Raw genomic sequence first — 13,558 nt, forward strand, 5'->3', positions numbered from 1 at the left:
TACTGTACTGTTAGTGCAGTGGATAAGAAACAAAGCGACAGGTTTGTTTGCTTTCATGACAGCTATAACGGGGATATTTTTAGGTTCTGCACTGTACAATATAAGAAGGTACATTGACGCATTCTGCTGGCTAGGTTCCAAAGAGTACTAATTGATGTCTCGATTTGTAAGCTATCAACGGAGTATTTTCAAATATAACACACTTGTGAAAGGAAATGGTATCCTAAGTAAACGATAAACCCCCATTATATGGTATTTTGATAGTGTTTGTAACGGGATCAACCCATGAAAACACCATTGCTATGGTTCGGTAGATCTCATGAAAAACCATATTTTGGTGTATCTATGGGTTATAAGGACCATTTTATGGCGCTTTGGTGGTTGTAGAATTTAATCTTTTTAAGGGGTTTGAGTCAAAGAGAATTTGCTTGGGATTATATTTGACGTGACGTATTTCACAGATTTTTTGTTCTAGCATGTAGAATAAAATATTGTGTCTCTTTAAATGTAATACTTAACTGAATAAACTGAAGAAATGTGAATGGCTCCCATTTTTACATGTTCTTAAAGGTTAATTCATGTGAATTACGACTCACTTTTTATGTGCACTTTGCGAGACGTAAAGTTGTACGAATTTTTCGAAATGTGTTCAATTTTTGGCACAACGTAGACATTCAAATATTATTTAGAAATTCTTAAAAAAGAAGACATTTTTTGTGAACGGTTTGCTTGGCAACATACCGAAAAAATCTGTTCATAAAATCATGTAAGAAATATTTAGTTTTTTATTATTATTGGTCATAATTTGGAGGTGCCCGGAAATTTTAGCTATAGCGATAAAAAGTTTCGAGAATTAAATAAATTTCATGATTTTACAATTTATTCATGATTTTCTTAATTTCTCGGCTCTCGGCTTGTTCGGGAGGCATTTTGTTATTCATGTTTATGATTTTAGGAGTTTAGTTACGATTTCCTCAATTCCTACGTACTTTTTCGTCATACTTTATTCATAAGTATGCCATCGGACTTTTTACGTGCACTGACGTGACAATATGAACTGGTTCAAAGCGTGATTTACGAACACGAACATGTTTTTTTTAACAACTTTGTCTGGTCTTGTACTTCCAAATGACTTTTTCAGTGTCCTCGTCGTCGCCAGAGTGTGGAATTGAAATTGTGCATTCCGGTTAACGTGGCAGCTTAGCTGTGCGACGATTGCGCTTCAGAGCATTTTTTTGGATTTATTTTCCTTCCCTTTTTCAATCATGTTTTTTCGATTATCTACTTCAACAATACCTTTAGCTATTATATTGTTAACTCACGCGAAATATTTGACCCAATTTCAGAACCTTGAATTGTTTAGAGGCTGATCGAATACTGGCGCCATCTTGTATAGAGGTAATTGCGTTCTTTATGCCTCCTCCACTTCGTTTTGGTGTTTTTCGCACGAAATTATGCACAATTTCCCTTTAGAAATAACTCAAATTTACATTTTACTAGTGTCCTATAGTGCCCCAAACGGCTGACCTATCGTGCCCCCAAGTGTATGTTTTATGTTGATGTCCGTACAAAAATACCGAAAAATTGAATCAATACTCGTTTTCAACATTAATTTTTAGGTAAGAATAACTCACTTGACTATTTTACATTGATTAAATGTGGGTGCGCGACGTTTGGCATAAATATGTTAGGCATAAGTACGTTAGGCATACATACAGGCATAAGTACGTTTGAAATAATAGACAACAGGCAGAACATACGTTAGGCATAATGAATAATTGGCGTGATTAACAAAAACAGGAAAGTAATCGCAAGGATTTCTTTGTTGCAGAGATTTCAACCCCATGCTCCTTTTTTGGGTTAGTAAAAAGCTAAACTTATCTATACCATACCATCATATAGCTCTAATGAGAGACTGAAAAATAAAAAATACCATGCTAAATATTTATCCATTAGAAGTATAAAATTCTTTTCTATTATTTTCCGAGGATGAACTGGATGCTTTCTTCATTTAAGTGAGCAGTTATGATTCTAGCACTTTTCAAGTCTTTTTTATTTATTATCCATACTATTGTATCCAAACAATTGAAAAATTAAGCAAAATATTGAACAAACATTCAGTTTTGGAACCTATGGAAACTTGCAGTGTTTTGGAAACGGATGATACATTTGTGACAATACCTTTTTTGTTTCGATAACCCGTCACAGTACACCAGAAAACTCTCCTTTTTATGAGATAGTTTCCGTAATTCTATCTTTGATGGCCTCAAGAATATGGTCATTGAACTGAATAATATGGGAGATAATCAATATAGAAGCAGCAATATTCGTATATTTGTTGCATGAATAATAATATGCATCATGCATATTTTCTTCTTGGACAATTGCACCATGCATGTATGTAATAACTAATTTAATCCATTCATGCCCATGTTGTTTGTGGACAAACATCGTTCTTAAACAGCTATAACTTTTGATTAAGGCAAAATTTACTCACAAAAACAAGTAAGGCTAATAAATGTGACTATTGCCTTTCATTTGAGTATTGATATTTTCAAGGACCAGCTCTAGAACTGAAGTTATTGCAATTAATCGGATTGGATTCCGATGGAGCAGTGCTGCCAGGAACAGTTTAAGTTGACGGCGGAAAATGAATTTTTCATATATCTTCGTTATGTTGCAATATTATTGAAAATTGATAAAACTTATCAATTTAGACTGTCTTTGGCTACATTTTCCACGCAATTGAACTATTGTAAATATTCTAGGAGAATTGTATTGAGCATTAGAAGTTAAATTTGAACAGCACTGCGAGGGAAGCACTTATCTTTATGAACAAAGCTTTTCGTGTTTCTTGACCCCACCGTTTTCAAGGAAAAATAGTTTTGAAACCCTACATGAACGATAAAAAAGTTGGGTATGAAACGGTTAAGATAATCTGAGTTGTTTATACCCTAATAAAAATGAGATTGCTTTTAAATAATAATGTTAAGCCCAAAGACCTTGATTATGCTTAATGGTGTGTCGACTATAACGCAAATCTACCAATCGAACCAATGTCCTTAGGTATCTAGCGTGCAAAGTAAACAAACCTTCTTCTTTCGGAGAACACACTAGAAAAGTATTAGTGTTGCTAGAAATAATATTATAGCAAATTATTTCAATCGACTAAATATTTTATTATATTCTTTAGAACAAATTTACAATAAATTACACGAAAGAGTAGTATAAATAAAGTGCTGTACGCCACGAAACAGTAACTTTTCAATTTACTCCATATACATTTACAGTGTAACTTGGTTGAAGTCACTTAAAGTAACAGCAAAAACTGTGGTTGCCAGAAACAATGAAGTAGTCTTCATTGTATGCAGTGTTGCGCATAATATTATAATATTACACAGACTCTGTTTGAGCCTATTTTTGTCATGTGCAATTTATCAGTTGCACGTCGAAAAATAACGTAAGTTGAGTTTTCCGCGTGCCAAGTATTCGGTATGCATAATTTATTTGAGCAAAAATTTCAGCAAGTATTTACAACAGAATAAAATGTTGACAGCTCACATTCATTCATGAAACATTCATGCCAATCGCCGATTATGAATAACGTCCATTATGCATAACGCCCATTGTGCCTTACATATATCAGCCTAACGTCTGTTATGCTTAATGTCTTTATGCCTAACGTCCATTATGCCAAACGTCCGTATGCCTAAAGTATTTATGCCTAACGGGGTACACCCATATACTGTACTGTACTGAGGACAAAAGATAATGCGTTTTCGCAGAACAACACGCGAAAACATAAACGACGCCGTAATTAATACAGTTGATCCACGATAACAGCCAAAATGACAGTCGTCAACGATGTTCTCTATTGTGTATCCAATTCACGCAACATGAGCGACCTCTGTGATAACACAGCAAAGGTAATGTCCTATACCTATTGTACACCATACCTATTTGACCCCATTCTACTCAATACAGGTACACGAATGAAAAATATTCTAAATCATGTGAAATTTTTCATGTGAAAATATAAAATTGGATATTTTACGAAATATGCCATGAAAGTGTAAGCGCATTTCATGATTTTGTGAACTATCGCACGAGCACGAAGGATCAATCGTTACTAATAATGAACCATGAACCTGTTCAAGAGGTATGCATGTATCCATAAATGAAATATTCGTGAAAAAGTACTCAATAAAATGTCAAGACTGTTTAGATTTTGTGAACCAATTCGCAATTACGGAAACTAGTTCATGATCAACATGTAATACATAATGGATCAGTTCATATTAGAGTGACAGGAAAAATGACCCCTATTGGCCCACACCTGAGTCGATTCCTAGTCCCACCAGGAGTACTTGTTCCAAATTTGAAGCGAATCGGACAAGTCTAGCTACCGGACCAACGTGCCTGAAGTTTGTATGAGATTTTTCGACAATTTACATGGAGAAAACCCACTAACTCGGATTTTGCCGCTAGATGGCACTGTATGCATCGTATTATCACTGTAAGTGAAAATAAGAAAGATAATTTAATTGTCTACAACTTTGTCGAAGACTGCTAGTCAATCCGGTTTTGTTAAAAGAAGTTATTTAACTTTTAACGAAGTGATGTCTGAGTCAGTTTTCTATGGGGCCTAGCAGTGCATGGTTGTGTATCAGTACTCGATTCCCACGAACTAAACATTTTTGTGAAATAACCGGTAAATTTAGCTCAATAGAATGTTCAGAAGAGTTGTAGTAAATAATACGATTCATGTTTTGGTTAGAAAATTTTAGTTCCACATTGTACCGCATAGAGGGCGCCAACACTAACTTTTCAACGGAAAGAGATAGGTATTAGGTGTCTTCTACAAAGTTGTAGAGCAGGCATTTTTCAATAATTCTTCTGAACATTTCGATATTCTATCTCTCTTCTATGAAAAGTTAGTGTTGGCGCCCTCTATGCGGTCACAGTTGGAACTAAAATTTTTCAACCAAAACATGACTCGTATTATTTACTACAATTCTTCTAAACATACTAATGAGCTAAATCTAACGGTTATTTCACAAAAATGTATATTTCGTGGGAATCGAGTACTGATACACAACCAAGCACAACTAGGCCCCATAGAAAACTGACTCAGACATCACTTCGTTAAAAGTTCAATAACTTCTTTTAACCAGCTAGGTATTCATATTGTTTAAGTGGAATCAGCCCTTCCGTCGATGCGAGAGCAGTGGAAATTAGGGCCATTGAACTCGGTTCAAGTCAATTGGCATGAGGATCAGGAAAAATCAGCTATGTATCATCTAAACGAAGTAACTACTGTCATAAATGCGTAATCTAATTCGTAGCCTTATCTTAATGAAACACAGTTAGCCGAGAAAATCCTTTTCATTGAGTTTTTTTGCATAGGTTAAATTAGTTTTGGTGTTTTTCTGAAGAAATATGAACTAATAATAATATACCAATACGAATCAGAAAAGACATTATTTTTCTTCGAAATAGTTCAGTCCTAGGTTCAAATTACTGTTGTCATCAGTGTCGAAATGATTTGAAATATTCCCCCATGAAAGGCCGTAGTGCGCTCCATAAAGAAGTACAGTGAATACCTCCCCGTATTTCTCTCCATTCACAATATGCTCATTCGTTTTTCCCGCCCAAACATTTTCCTCTCCGAAACCAAACTCATATTTTTCGAGCGCCCAGTAGCACCCCCCCCATCTCAATGATGAATGTGCGATGACCAGACTGGTGTGTTATGTCGCCGCGATGACTACTTTTGACAACTAACAGCAGATTGCCATCGGCGGCTTATATCTGAGCTGCTCATCTTTTCACTTCACACCGCGTTCACTCGGTCAGTAGGTAGGTATTGACATAGGATGCGAATTTGATGGACCAGTCCCAGTATGCTCCCTCACCATCTGAGTTGGGGTTCGTCTGCATTCACCGGCTTTTGGGAGGAGTGGGTGGCTGGGTGGTTGGCTTGAGTTTGTGTGTTGTGTATGTAATCCTGCCGCAACAACTCTCGACTTCGAGGTCCGCGTGGTATCGGCCGGCGCCAGGTCTTGCCAGTCGATTGTCGACGGTCGTGGCAAGCGGTTCCGATTTTGCGTTTTGTCTCTACACGGTCTCTCTCTGACGGTTGAATGGTGAATCTCGCCAGTTAATCGTACTTTAGGTAAGGATTATCCGGATCGGCATGAAGCGCTGAAAGGTTCAATGGAGATTTCTACGCGTGTGGTGATTGCGAAAATAATTCGATGTTGGAGGTCGGAACAGTGATATCAGTGTACTGATTAGTGGCGGTTGGATTTTTGCGATTTGGGAATTGGTTTAATTTTCGCAATCGTGACTTGAATCCAGGTGGTGCATCGAAATGTGGCCTGTGTGGTGATTGGTTGGGGCGTTTAGATAAAGCGTGAGAGTTATGCTGGTGGACAACGCGGTTGAGCTCAAACCTTTATTAATCTAATTGCGAAAGGGATAGGATAAAGTGGAGTTAAAAGATTAAGACCGTTTTATTCCGTGACGACAATATTTGTGGTTGTTGTAGTAGCTGTACAAGTTAGAAAGTGAAATTGGTGGTGAAAAAGTTGGAAGAATGTTATCTTATTGGTAATGGAAAAGTAAAAGTTTCGATTGGTAGTAGTAATATATTTCTTACGATTAATTTTAAATGCTGCAATTCGGATTAAGCAAGGTGTAAAAAGTGTAATTAAATTCGGTGCTAGTGCCGGTGGGATGTGATACAAAGTATTTTATGGTCTAAGTTTGTTTGCTGACTGAACGAAAAGCACTTCTGCACAGTTCGAGTTTTCTCACGTGTAAGGTATGTTTATTTTCCCATGATGGAGCATAGTATCCCAAGTAAACAGTTCATTGTTATTTGCTGCAAATCGAGAAAATTGAACTTTTCCATCAAGCCTTATGTTTAGGTATTTTCGTGATATTTTCTGAACAAAGCTGTACATTGTGAATTAAAGGTGATTTTCAATATAATGGGCAATAAAGATGACTTTCAACACCCCTGGAGTAAATCCTATGATATGATTTTAAATAAAGTGATTTTTTTTTCAAATTCGTTGTTTGCTTGTTTGCGTGTTAATTTCGGTTTTCCGCTAGTGGAGAACGAAAATAAAACTTGTAAAATTGCAAATATTAGCACTCTATTTCATAGTGTTTTTAAAATACCTTTTGGTATATTTTTATTATTTATGATTCGATTCAAGTACATCGTTCTAAATATAACTTTAAAATCGCAAGAAAAAAACATGAAGGATACAATATCCCTTCAGGTCCGATCTTGACTCCACAGGGCCACCTCAGACCACTAGAAATCCCTGGGTACCCTTGAACTGACGGGTCTCTAGAATTGAACAGGTTTAAGAAAATGTAGTGTTATGCTCGATGGAACTGATAATGCACCACAAAAAAGATTTATTTCAATATGCTGTGATTAGTCCAAGGTTTGTACAATTAAACCTATTGTATTACCAATTGGAAAGATAAGAAAATATTTAATGGCTTGAAATAGCTCTTCGTAACGGAACTAGCGCGTTGTAATCTGGCCTCATAGTTACATGCCGTTGTTTGAGGATGAACAACGCCTGGGCCTATTATGAGAAATGATGGAGTAGGACAGGTTCACACTTGGATGTCCGTGCCAGTAAGGAATTCTTCATGATGCGGTAAAAATTCTTTTCAGTAATGAAGCATTCTGTTTTCTTAAATCTTTCATATAGTATGATTTTCATCTAAAGCGTGAACGGAATCAAACTGTATCACGAGAAAAGGTTCGACAAAATTCATCGATTCGTCCGATCGTGTTAGAAATTAGACTGCTATCTAGGGCGGATGTCGTCCGATGGTGGGTAAGCGGATTACTATTTTGGTTTTGTTGTTTGGGGATCATTGGAGTTTTGGGACGTTCTGTAAATAAGTGATTATGTGAAGTTGTTTAACTTTCGGATAAAAAATTGATAAAAATGATTATTTACTGCCTGTAAGATCACTGTCACCAATGCGATAATCATGAGTTCTTCCTGGGACGTCATCATAGCTCAGGGATAGCATAAGGGTTTGTCCATTGCACCATAGTCCCAAGGGTTGCAGCTTCGAATCCTGCCTTTGGGGTGATTTTTTTCACATAACTGGGCTCGTTTAACTCACAATTTCGTTCTTTTTCCCCCGTTGTATATCACCAAAAAATCTTAAATAATTGACACTTACCTCAAAACTCAAAAACAATTCTTATTTGATTATTTTTATATATTCGGCGCAGTTCATTCTGGCAAAAAATATGTAGATCGGTCCATTTTTACGAACGTTTTTCTACAGAATGTTGTGTCTGGATAAGAGTTGAGTGTGACGAAAATGAAAATGTCATCGTTTTCAGAAATCTATCCGATGAAAACGGTAGTCAAATGAGTGACTCATCAGTAGTACAAGTAAATAAAAATCAGGGCCATAGCGTCGTTTTCTGGCGCCCTTGGTAGAGTGGCAGTTTTACGCCCTTTTGCTGTTTACTTTGGCTTTTCTCAGTTAGATTTTTGAACAATATATATGTTCATGGCAATAACACACTGGATGAGCAGGACTTTTACTTTGATGAGACAAAGTTAATTCGTGAATTAGGAGCACCAGTAAGTGTCGTTACAAAGCTGCTTGCTGTTTTTTATATTTCCTACTTTATTGATTTTTATTCAATCAATAGCCCAATTGTGATAGCCTGACTATAGCTAGTCAATGGTATTACTGTTGACAAGTATTTCATGGAGGACGTCTACATGCCTGCCCACAAAGTTGAGATCGACGGTGTGGTAACCAACTCGAGTTTGTCATGTGTTGGTCTACTGAAGCACGAAGTGGTCTGTTTCGAGGAGTCTTGCATTCAGGAAATCGCACAGAACGGGACTATCTTAAATCATTATAGTCTCTTGACTCAAGGAAGAGTGCGACTGTGATGATCACTCTGGGGGGACAGCTAGCTAGCAAAGAGAATCGACAACTTTATATAATTATGGATCTCCTCCGGACACGGAAAATACATCAATATTCATGGTACGGCTTTTCGATGATAATTCCACGTTTACTATGAAACGGAGAAAACGAGCTATAATACATGCAATATTTTTTTGAGAACAACGCCATAACTTGAATGGGCAAGTGAGTTCGAAAATGTCAAAGAATTTGATGAATTTTTCCAAGCACAATTGCAATATTCTAGTCAGGGCACTCACTGGGCATTGCAAACTCAATTATCACATGGCTAGTATTCAGCGTGCTGAGTATTATTCGTGTGATCTTTGTGAATCCGATTACGGAACTTCATATCACTTGATGATATGTAACTGTCATGCTGTAATGCAATTGTGTATCTGGAGCTCTCTGTACAGAGAGCTGAAGCTCAAGAATATGCTATTGTTCCTAAGCCGTATTTGAATGACAATATCTCTTCGGGGATGTTGTCGTTCTGTTATCTGGGGTGGTTGTGTACTTATTTAATGCGGCCAGTAATCAATTAACGGCTCTTTCTGGACGGTGCCGGTGCTTGAGTGGTAAGTGTGATCGCCTCGCACCCGAGTAGGTCCGAATTCAATCCCAGCCAAGGTACGTGAGAGTTTTTGAGGCGAAAAATATTTCGCGTCACGTCTACCAGGAAGTAAGGTAAGGCCTCTGGTATCGGTACATGCGATGATGGACCTATATATATATATATATATATATATATATATATATATATATATATATATATATATATATATATATATATATATATATATATATATATATATATATATATATATATATATATATATATATATATATATATATATATATATATATATATATATATATATATATATATATATATATATATATATAGTGTGAAGTTGCCTCTCTGGCATCGTTGATAGGTACTCAGCGCGAATAGAGGCTTAAAACCTGACCCTTTCTAGAGATTGCATATGAGAATTGGATGTTTTTTCCTGTTAAAAAAAATAATATGTATTTTCGAAGTACGAAAATTTGTATGAATAGCGGAAAACGATTTTCAAAAAACACTGACAAAAGTTAAGTTGAGGTGCTGGGACCATGAAAATCGCAGGTGTCTAAACAGTTTGATATTGTTTGTTTCACTCGACGAATTGTTGATTCATGTTACGAAACGAGTCCCACGTATTGAAATACTTTGTAGTTGATAAAATTGTTTTAGCGGGTAAGCCATACCCCTATTCTATTCGTTGCTAATAAGACGTCAGCAATTCAATTTTCTTTGAGCGTATGGAATACTTATTTTTCGATTTTATTAGAGGTGCTAAGCAAAATTACATACTCCTTTTTAGCAAAGAATGGCGTATGGGTGGGATTATCCTATCCTAAGTGTGGGGTCCTTCGCCCTACCCCAGTGTACCCATGCGTACAAACGGTATTGATATTTCAAAGCGCCCAGTGGATTGCAGATGCAATCAAGTAAGACGAAATTAATAGCTCATTGGACTTACGTTTTAAAGATCTTGGATCTTTGACACAGTTTATTATTTGAGATCAACATTTTGAGCCCAATTTTACTGCACTGATAGAGCTTCAATCCAACTTTTTAACGGTGCAGTCCCAGAGGCTTAATGTCTTCGATAAAGTTAGTTGTGGAACAAGAATAAATCCAGTTTCTTGACATTAGAATTATAAATTTCAAGATACAGAGTTTTTATGGAAAATTGACCTAAAACCTATTCTTACAAACTAATTTTTTTTTAGGTTTTCGTGAAATTTCAAATTGATAAAAATTTCAATGAATTTATCTCGGGTGATTTGCATTTGATAAAAATGTTGAAACATACCGAATTCTGCGGTAGAAGATAAAGAGTTAACTCTCCGTGATACTTCCATGCTTTCCTATACTTTTCTCTTCGAATCCAATTTCTACATTGGGTACCATGATTCTGTATAAATATTTTAAATCATCCAGTCCTTTGCTAATTGAATGCCGTTAGAACGTATAAAAAGACAATTATACAGTTCATACAATCAAATTATATCATATACAAACCATTGTGCTGATAGAATTCAACGGTACAATCGGGTATTACCCAATTTCTACCGCATAATGGAGATTTTGCTATGTATTATTACTATTATTATTATTTATTGGGGCTTTAACCTCGATGGGTCATTTGCCCTTGGAGCAGTTCTCTTTACCAGAGGAATTTTGCTTGGCATCCTGAACGGTGTTTTATTGGTGTGAATGTGATTGAAATACACCATTCCCCTCTTCTTCGTAACCCTGCAACCTGGATCTGCTCATTCACAGACCACACTGCGAACTTGTGACGATCAGCCTTCCATGAGTCAATATTGTAAATAATCTCCACCGTACGGAAAATTTTATCGCTGTGGTACATAAGATAAAGACATTTGCCCCAATGAAAACCAATTCGGAGCACCTGAAGAAATTTTTGGCCCGCCACTACCATTTGCTAATAATCAATAAAGACAATTGGTACCGTAAACCGGGGTGACATTGATCACTTTTCGAAGTAATGATTACATATTTTTAGACACAACACATTCAAGTTTAGTTGTTTTACCTCAAATTGTCCGCTTACAGCTATTTTTCCAAAATGTTTAAGTTTGTTTTCGTATTCCGGGGTGACTTTGATAACCTGCATGTTCACCCACATTAAGTTATTGATGTCAATGTTTTTCATTCAAATGTTTGTTTAAATTAATTGTGGAAAGGTACTCATTGCTAAATAGATTTTAATTGGTATTATACAAAGTATTTCAATGTACTGTAAAATTCGAGTAACCAAAGTTCGTATAATTTGTGTCCAACTAGAATAAAAGATTCTGAAAACATTTAAAACTGCTAAAATTGTTTATTTCAGTGCTTTATCAATATACAAAAAGTTTCATCCATTTTAACACGTTGGAATATTCAACAATTAAAAAAAATGTTGCGAATTTTAGCTTAAAATAATTTGGAATAATTGCCAACTAGTTTCACAAAAATTGTATTTAAAATAAACAAACTCTTAAAAGAAAATTTGGCACATCCCACTCTAAAGCAAAATAAAAACTCGCTTGTAATTTATTACTCTTGCTCAAATCTGAGATTTATTTGTTTTATAAAAAAATAGACACTTTACGAAACTTCGTAAAAATAAGGTAAAGTCAAATTTCGGTTTTTTGTAGTTTTTGTACCCAAAAACTGAACAATACACTCAAAAAGTATAACAAATCAGTATTTTATAAGTTTAGAATAAAAATCATTTCAAATTAAAATGATTCGGTAGACTATTTTGGTTTAATAAGCGATCTACGAAAAAAGTTTAGAGTGATCAAAGTCACCCCGATGATCAAAGTCACCCTGGTCTACGGTACCAGAGTTTAGTTTTAGTTTGATTGTCACTGATTTGATCATTTTAATATCATGGTGGTACCAGTTTAGATGAAAAATTGCTGTGTAGCCGCGCTCTTCAACCCGTAACTCCGGAACCGAAACTCCGATCGAGATAAAAATCAATAGCAGGATGGGAAGGTTGTACCTCGCATTTGAGACCAAGTTTGTGTAAATCAAGTCCAGCCATATCTGAGGAGTAGATGTGATATTTTTGCCACATATATACACACGCATACATGCATAACACATACCGAGTACTCAGGACCGGGTTTAGGTTGCCTATGTACAGAGTGATGACATGACATTTCTACATGAGAGAGACAAAAGTATGCTATGCATGTTGCATACTTACTTTATTACTGTACAACTGGTTTATTTTTATGCCTTTTATACCGATTTGCCGCCCCGATACTTGAAGAAACATTCCCGAGTATCAAGTTGGATTTTTGTGTTTCGAATCTCGTCAGTAACTAGCACCAACTTGGTGTCCAGTTAGACGATGTATCTAAATTAGCTGCAAACAGTTTGCAAGACGTATTTGAACGCCTAAAGCCGAGAAGCAAATATAGAAGCTCTGGTTTCCTGACGAGAATGCGAAAACAAACTCTTGTCTTTTGGCTAGGGAACCACACGTCTGGCATTATGCAATATTGTGTCCTAGTGCTAATTTGTGTACTAGTTTGGATACATCGTGTAACTTGACACCCAGTTGGTGCAAGTTACTGACGAGATGAATTCGAAGCACAAAAATCAAACTTAATTTAAATTAGGTCTTGTGTCATTAATGCGCAAATTGGTTCAATTCATTTTTTCAGTTCAGAGTTTACCTAGATGGCATCTTCCGGGAGGCAGACAAAAATCTCATGAAACGTTTCAGCATATTGTTGTTTGGCCATTTTCAATTCATTGACGTTCCGAAAACTCGACTATGTCGGGGTTTCGTTTCTTTTGTGCTTAATTCATTCTCTCGCTTTTTCTTCCATCCATTCCATCCATCGAGAATACATCCTCTTGTTTTCAAAACTTTGGCGTAGGACTTCAAGAGAAAAAGTTTTGTAAACAAATGGCTGTCAAATGATTGCAGTACTGCAGTACATCGGTATTTACCGTCCACTGTAGGTATTGTCCCAGTGAGCAAATTTTCTGGCAGAGACCGCT

General features: G+C 36.1%; 1 protein-coding gene across 1 annotated transcript in view; it reads left to right on the plus strand.

Moving 5' to 3' along the window:
* Positions 1–6,083: 6,083 nt before the first annotated feature.
* The window catches only part of LOC131684923 (neuropeptide CCHamide-2 receptor), a 142,187-nt gene continuing 134,712 nt past the window's right edge, over positions 6,084–13,558 (plus strand). Inside the window, exon 1 of the mRNA XM_058968176.1 lies at positions 6,084–6,826. The gene's annotated coding sequence lies outside the window, so the exon portion shown is untranslated. The remainder of the gene's footprint in view (positions 6,827–13,558) is intronic.

The sequence above is a fragment of the Topomyia yanbarensis genome, chromosome 2, assembly GCF_030247195.1.
Source record: "Topomyia yanbarensis strain Yona2022 chromosome 2, ASM3024719v1, whole genome shotgun sequence".
Taxonomy (NCBI): Eukaryota; Metazoa; Arthropoda; class Insecta; order Diptera; family Culicidae; genus Topomyia; species Topomyia yanbarensis.